Below are 8593 nucleotides of genomic sequence, written 5' to 3'. Positions count from 1 at the left end.
TGAGTTGAGTGCTCTGTCTAAACTCTGGAACTATCTTTCTGCAACTGAACTGGCGACCTCGTAACTCTAATTAATTTGACAGTTGGCTGCTTTTCAACTAAATTATCAACTAATTTTCTATTTTCAACCTTCACAATCCATTGATGGAAGCGAGAAATCGCGAGCTTTCTTACGGGTTTTCACCCTATTACATAAAAAATCTATTAGCGTAAATTTCTATCAAAATACAAATACCTAAATATTAAATTTTTTATCCGACAAAAGTAATATAAGAATTTTAAATCCTATTGAACTAAAAATTTATTGGAGTAAAATACTTTATCGACATAAAATCTGACTTTAATAGAGTAAATTTTGAGTTTTTATCCTATTGGATAAATCCTTAATGGAGTAAAAATACTTATCAAAATAAATGAGTGTTTTAATCATATTGGAGTAAGGAAAGTGATATTTACGCCCTTTTTCATCATCAGGACACCTGGCGCCAGTGTATCAATGACTAAAAGGGTGGGTGCTAATGTACTTGATGTCAGAAGAATCCAGTGGCCTTGATTGCCACGTGCACTCGCACTGGGTGTCCCTGGTGATGGAAAGGGTCGTAAATATCACTTCCCTTGGAGTAAATGTGAGTTTCTAACTATGTTGGAATAAAATCTGAGCTTTTACCCTGTAAGAGTCAAATGAAAATTTCTTTACTTTATTAGAGTAAAATATGAGTTGTTTACCCTTTTGAAGTAAAAATTTATGGGTGTAAATTCTTAACGTGGTAGAAACACTTAAAAGAGTAAAATTTGAGGTATTGGAATAAAATTTAAGTTTTTGCTACTCTATTCAAGATTTATATAAATAGATTTTTACCCCAATAAATATTGTTACGATTTTAATTATTTACGTCAATAGATTTTGGGAAGTGATATTTACGCCCCTTCTGATCACCAGGGACACCCAGTGCCAGTGCCAGTGTACGTGGCAATCAAAACCTCTGGATTCTTCTGACATCAAGTACATTAGCCTCCTTTCACTCAAGTAGTGTTAAGAGAAATAGGAACTTAACTAGAGGAGGGGTTGGGTTGGAGTCTCTTGAGAAATATGATTTCCTTCCTCCATGACGCTTTTATTTCTTGAGCTGTAATTTTTATTCAGTTTTTTTAATGAATTCTACCATTAAAAAAAAGGAACTTACTTCGATAGGTTTTTTTTTATAGGAAAAATACACTTAGACCCCCTGTGGTTTCCGACACATTCAACTTAACCCCAAAAGTTTAAAAAGTTACAAGTAGAAGCCCTATGGTTTCAAAAAGTGACAAGTACACCCCCTCCGTCAACTGTCTGTCGGTTTAACCTAACGGAAAAACTAAAACTAACCATGGTTAATATTTTGATGATAGAAATACCCTCATTTGCAGAGGGATTAGGTTACGCCATTTCCCAACGCCGCCGTCGCCCCTCTGGCCACCGCCTTCCTCGCCACCTTCGGCCACCACCGCTGTCGCCATCTCCGGCAACCGCCGTCACCTCCACCAGAGACAATCAAACCCCACCCCATGGCTACATCAAACCCACATTTCAAGAAAAAAAAACTTTGATAAAGACAAAAAAATAAAGCCCTAAATAATTACGGTTTTTGTGCAAATCATTATAATGATGTGAATGAAGACAAATAAAACTCTAAATGGAGGGTTTATGTTGATAAATCAACAAGGGTTTGAATCAAACCCCAATTTTTAGTTTCTAAGTATGAAAACCCTAATTTTCAGTTGGGGAAGACAAGGGCATTTCAGTATTTTCTCCCACGCTGTCAGCTCCGTCCAGTTAAAAAAACCCAATGAAACCACAGGGAGTCTAGTTGTAACTTTTTAAACTTTTGGGGTTAAGTTGAATGTGTCTGAAATCACAGGGGGTCTAAGTGTATTTTCCCTTTTTTTTTTATGGGTAAGCTGGGGTTGAGCAAGACCCCGACCAGGTATATTAATAGAGAAAGGAGAATACAATAGGGATGCCAAGATCACAACAAGTATAACTAGATAGAGCTACATTCTCATATATACCGAATCTATCAATTCTAGTAGCTTTAGAGGAGTGATGAAAAGAGGTATATAGCAGAAGAGAAAATGAGAGAATTATTTGAATTTCTCCCAAAATTCTAATAGAATTACACATCACTTTTTTTGACTTTTTTTAACAAAGGCACCCATTCAACCCACATATTTTCAATCCTACCCTCTCCTTTATGCTTTTTAACAAAGGCACCCATTAAAGCCACATACCCCTCCTTTATGCTTTTTTAATTATGGAAACCTCTATAGATTGGAGGGCTAGGATTAGCCTATGGAAATGATTTTACGGGCACAACCTATTGATGTTGTGTTCCATCACATGGACGGTTTGGATCAACCTATGATGTGGTTCGTACAGTTCTTTGTCTATATATATATATATATATATATATATGTGTGTGTGTGTGTGTGGGGGGGGGGGGGAATGTTATCAGCACTACAGTATTTTGATGAGGGCACTCCTCTCTTTATTAAAAGTACGGTACGGACCGCACCATAGGATGATCCAAACCGTCCATTAGATGGGCCACAGGCTAAATAGGTTGTGCCCCAAAAATCATTTCCATAGGTTGATCCTAACCGTCCGATCTGAATGTTAGAGGGTTGATCCTAACCCTCTATAGATCGAAGGGTTAGGATCAACCAATGGAAATGATTTTTGAGCCACAACCTATTTAGGCTGTGGCCCATCTAATGGACGGTTTGGATCATCCTATGGTGAGGTCCATACCGTACTTTTAATAAAGTGAGGAGTGCCCTCATCAAAATACAGTAGTGCTGCTAATATTTCCCTATATATATATATATATATACACACACACACACACATACACACACACACACATATGAGAAAACGGTTTCTACACACAAGTGTAGATAAGTTATCTACACACTAGCTTAAACTACAGTGGAGGGCATATTGTTTGGGTGATCCAAACCATTCATTTGATTGGCCCTCACATAGATAGGGTGTCCACAAAAAATCAGCTCCATAGGATCATCCCAGCCCTACGATTTGTGGAGGTAAAATAGACGTGTATAAACCTTCACAAATCTGTCCATTTTTTACCTCCACGGTTCGAAGGGTTAGGATGATCCTATGGAGCTGATTTTTTGTGCACACCATATCTTTGCAAGGGCCAATCAAATGAATGGTTTGGATCACCCAAACAATTTGGGCCCACACTGTATTTTAAGCTAGTGTGTAGATAACTTTATCTACACTTGTGTAGAAACCGTTCTCTCTCTCTCTCTCTATATATATATATATATATATATATATATATATATATATATATGAGGAAAGTGAAGCTACACCGCCGGCTTAAAATACAATGGGCCCACATTGTTTTGGTGATCCAAACCATTCATTTGATTGGCCCTCACATAGATAGGGTGTCCACCAAAAATCAGCTCCATAGGATCATCCCAACCCTTCAAACTGTGGAGGCAAAAATGGACAAATTTGTGAAGGTTTTTACACGTTCATTTTTGCCTCCACAAATCGTAGGGTTGGGATGATCCTATGGAGCTGATTTTTGGTGGACACCCTATCTATGTGAGGGCCAATCAAATGAATTCTTTGGATCACCAAAACAATGTGGGCCCATTGTATTTTAAGCCGGCGGTGTAGCTTCACTTTCCTCTATATATATATATATATATATATATAGGGGAAATGTTTTCTGCATGATACCTCAGATAAATTATCTGAGCAAGAGCTCAAAAAGCATATGGGCCTGAATTGTTTGGACGATCCAAAGCATTCATTTGGATAGTCCAAAAATCGAAGGGTTAGGATGATCCTATGGAGCTGATTTTTTGGGCACACCCTAACTATGTAAGGGCCTATCAAATGAATGCTTTGGATCATCCAAACAATGTGGGCCCACATGTGTTTGGGCCCTCAAGCTCATATAAGCTATATGAGCTTCAAGCTCACAATCATTTTCCTCTCTCTCTCTCTCTATATATATATATATATATATATATATATATATATATGAGGAAACTGTTGGTGAGCTTAAGCTCACCAAACTTATGGTGAGCTAGCTTGCCCAATCACATGGGGGCCCACTTTGTTAGGATGATCCAAACCATTCATTTGAAAGTCCCTTACATAGATGGGGGGTGTACCAAAAATCAGCTCCATAGGATCATCCTAACCCCTCCATTTGTGGAGGACAAAAATGGACAGACACAAATCTGCCTCATTTTTGTCCTCCACAAATGGAGGGGTTAGGATGATCCTATGGAGCTGATTTTTGGTACACCCCTTATCTATGATAAGGCCTTGCAAATGAATGGTTTGGATCACTCCCCAAAATGTGGGACCCATGTGATTGGGCAAGCTAGCTCACCAACAGTTTCCTCATATATATATATATATATATATATATATATATATATATATATGAGGGCAGTGTTCCTGCGCAGCTGTCAGTTATCTTAACTGAGCAGCTGCCCCAAAAACTCATGTGGCCACATTTTGGGTGGGATCCAAAGCATTCATTTGATGGGCCCTTTCATGGGTAGGGTGTCCACCAAAAATCAGCTCCATTGGATCACCTTAGGGTGTCCATTTGTGGGGCAAAAAATGGACAGATTTGTGGAGAAACAGTATCTGTCTATTTTTGGCCCCACAAATGAACACCCATTGGTGATCCAATGGAGCTGATTTTTGGTACACACCCAATCCATGGAAGGGCCCATCAAATGAATGCTTTGAATCACCCAAAAAATATGGGGCCACATGAGTTTTTTGGGGCAGCTGCTCAGTTAAGCTAACTGAGCAGCTGCGCAGGAACACTTTGCTATATATATATATATATATGAGAATAGAGTTCCTAAGGTGTCACCTCATATAGCTTATATGAGGTGGCGCTCACAAAACATAAGGGGCCCACATTTTTGGGGTGATCCAAACCATTCATTTGAAAGGTCCTTAGATGGATATGGTGCCTACAAAAAATCAGGTCCATAGGATCATTCTAACCCTTCCATTTATGGAGGTTAAAAATGGGTAGATTTATGGAGGTTTATACCCATCCATTTCAACCTCCACAAATGGAAGGGTTAGGATGATCCTATGAAGTTAATTTTTTGGGCACACCCTATCCTATGTGAGGGCCTATCAAATGAATGCTTTGGATCATCCAAACAAAGTGGGCCCCTTATGTTTTTAAGCGCTACCTCATATAAGCTATATGAGGTGACACCTTAGGAACTCTATTCTCATAAATATATATATATATATATAAAATGAGAAAAGTGTTCCTGCACAGCTGTGCAGGGAGCTTCCCTGCCCTTAAGTGGCTTAAAAAGCCACCAATTGGTTCTTATAGTGGGTCCACCTTCGCGAGGTCCACAAAAAGTGACCAATCGGTGGCTTTTTAAGCAACTTAAGAGCAGGGAGCTCCCTGCGCTGCGCAGCTGTGCAAGAACACTTTTCTCTCTCTTTCTCTCTCTCTCTCTCTCTCTCTCTCTCACACACACACACACACACACACTATATATATATATATATATATATATATATATATATATATATATATATATATATATATATATATATATATGAGGAAACTGTTGGTGCGCTTAAGCTCACTAAACTTATGGTGAGCTTAAGCGCCCAATCACATGGGGGCCCACTTTGTTAGGATGATCCAAAGCATTCATTTTAAAGTCCCTTACATAGATAGGGGGTGTACCAAAAATCAGCTCCATAGGATCATCCTAACCCCTCCATTTGTGGAGGACAAAAAATGGGCAGATTTGTGTCTGTCCATTTTTGTCCTCCACAAATGGAGGGGTTAGGATGATCCTATGGAACTGATTTTTGGTACACCCCCATCTATGCAAGGGACTTTCAAATGAATGCTTTGGATCATCCTAACAAAGTGAGCCCCCATGTGATTGGGCGCTTAAGCTCACCATAAGTTTGGTGAGCTTAAGCACACCAACAGTTTCCTCTCTCTCTATATATATATATAAAGAGGAAAGTGAAGCTACACCGGTATATATATATATATATATATATATATATATATATATATAAAGAGGAAAGTGAAGCTACACCGCCGGTGTAGCTAACTTAGCTACACCGCCGGCTTAAAATACAATGGGCCCACATTGTTTTGGTGATCCAAAGAATTCATTTGATTGGCCCTCACATAGATAGGGTGTCCACCAACAATCAGCTCCATAGGATCATCCCAACCCTACGATTTGTGGAGGCAAAAATGAACGTGTAAAAACCTTCACAAATTTGTCCATTTTTGCCTCCACAGTTTGAAGGGTTGGGATGATCCTATGGAGCTGATTTTTGGTGGACACCCTATCTATGTGAGGGCCTATCAAATGAATGGTTTGGATCACCAAAACAATGTGGGCCCATTGTATTTTAAGTGCCGGTGTAGCTAAGTTAGCTACACCGGCGGTGTAGCTTCACTTATATATATATATATATATATATATATATATATATATATATAGAGAGAGAGAGAGAGAGAGAGAGAGAGAGAGAGGGAGAGAGAGAGAGAGAGAGTGAGAGAGAGAAGTGTAGCTACACATACGTGTAGCTAACTTAGCTACACCAACGGCTTAAAACACAGTGAGCCCCACATTGTTTGGGTGATGCAAACCATTCATTTGATGGGCCCTCATATAGATATGGGTGTGCCCAAAAAATCAGTTTTATAGGATCATCCCAACCCTACGATTTGTGGAGGCAAAAATGGACGTGTAAAAACCTTCACAAATCTGTCCATTGTTTCCTCCATAGTTTGAAGGGTTAGGATCATCCAATGGAGCTGATTTTTTTGGCATACCCTATTAATGTAAGGGCCTATAAAATGAATGGTTTGGATCACCCAAACAATGTGGGCCCACTGTATTTTAAGCCGTTGGTGTAGCTAAGTTAGCTACACATATGTGTAGCTTCACTTAACTCTCTCTCTCTCTCTCTCTCTCTCTCTCTCTCTCTATATATATATATATATATATATATATATATATATATATATATATAGAGGAAAGTGAAGCTACACCGCCGGTGTAGCTAACTTAGCTACACCGCCGGCTTAAAATACATTGGGCCCACATTATTTTGGTGATCCAAAGAATTCATTTGATTGGCCCTCACATAGATAGGGTGTCCACCAAAAATCAGCTCCATAGGATCATCCCAACCCTACGATTTGTGGAGGCAAAAATGAACGTGTAAAAACCTTCACAAATTTGTCCATTTTTGCCTCCACAGTTTGAAGGGTTGGGATGATCCTATGGAGCTGATTTTTGGTGGACACCCTATCTATGTGAGGGCCAATCAAATGAATGGTTTGGATCACCAAAACAATGTGGGCCTATTGTATTTTAAGCCGGCGGTGTAGCTAAGTTAGCTACACCGGTGGTGTAGCTTCACTTTCCTCATATATATATATATATATATACGAGGAAAGTGAAGCTACACCGCCGGCTTAAAATACAATGTGCCCACATTGTTTTGGTGATCCAAACCATTCATTTGATAGGCCCTCACATTGATAGGGTGTGCAAAAAAAATCAGCTAGGTAGGATCATCCCAACCCTTCAAACTGTGGAGGCAAAAATGGACAGATTTGTGAAGGTTTTTACACGTTCATTTTTGCCTCCACAAATCATAGGGTTGGGATGATCCTACCGAGCTGATTTTTGGGGCACACCCTATCAATGTGAGGGCCTATCAAATGAATGGTTTGGATCACCAAAACAATGTGGGCCCATTGTATTTTAAGCCGGCAGTGTAGCTTCACTTTCCTCTCTCTCTCTCTCTCTCTCTCTCTCTATATATATATATATATATATATATATATATAACGAACATAATCCAAGCTTTAAAGCTCGGCTCGGCTTTATGAACCGAGCCTAAAAAGTTCACAAGCTTGTCCAAGCCGAACTATACAAAGCTCGAGTTCGGCTCGTTTATTTGACGAGCGTAATTTTTGGGCTCGGGTTCGGCTCGTTTAGTAAATGAAAGAGCCCGAGCTGAGCTTTTAATGAGCTGAACCCAAACATGTTCGTGATCCGGCTCAGTTCATTTGCAGCCCTACTCTTGATAGAGAACTCCCCGCTTGTAGTTGGTTTCCAAATGGGTTTGTTCTCATCTGTGTCGTTAAACTGAGATTGAAAGAGAAGGTATTTTTCTTCTCTAAAGTGATTCCTTGAACTCCCTGCTCGATAGGTATTTAACTGTTAGAGATTTATTTGTAAAGATTTTACTCAAATATATGGTTAGAAACTTTGATTTTTCTTATCGGAGGTTGGTGTAAATCTCTATTTGAGTAAAATACATATCAATACAAAATCTGATTTTAATGGATTTTAGTTTTTTAACTAATTGGAGTAAGCTGTTAATTTTTAACCCTACTGGAGTAAAAACCTATTGGGATAAATCCCTAATCGAGTAAAAGCTACTAGAGTAAAATATGAATTTTTTTATGCTATTGGAGTAAAATTTGAGTTTTCTTTTACTGATTGGAGTAAAATTTGAGCTTTTA

This window comes from Tasmannia lanceolata, unplaced genomic scaffold (genome assembly GCF_043159265.1).
Source record: "Tasmannia lanceolata isolate RefF3 unplaced genomic scaffold, GAP_Taslan_0.1 ptg000002l, whole genome shotgun sequence".
Classification (NCBI taxonomy): domain Eukaryota; kingdom Viridiplantae; phylum Streptophyta; class Magnoliopsida; order Canellales; family Winteraceae; genus Tasmannia; species Tasmannia lanceolata.
This window is presented reverse-complemented; position numbering follows the sequence as displayed.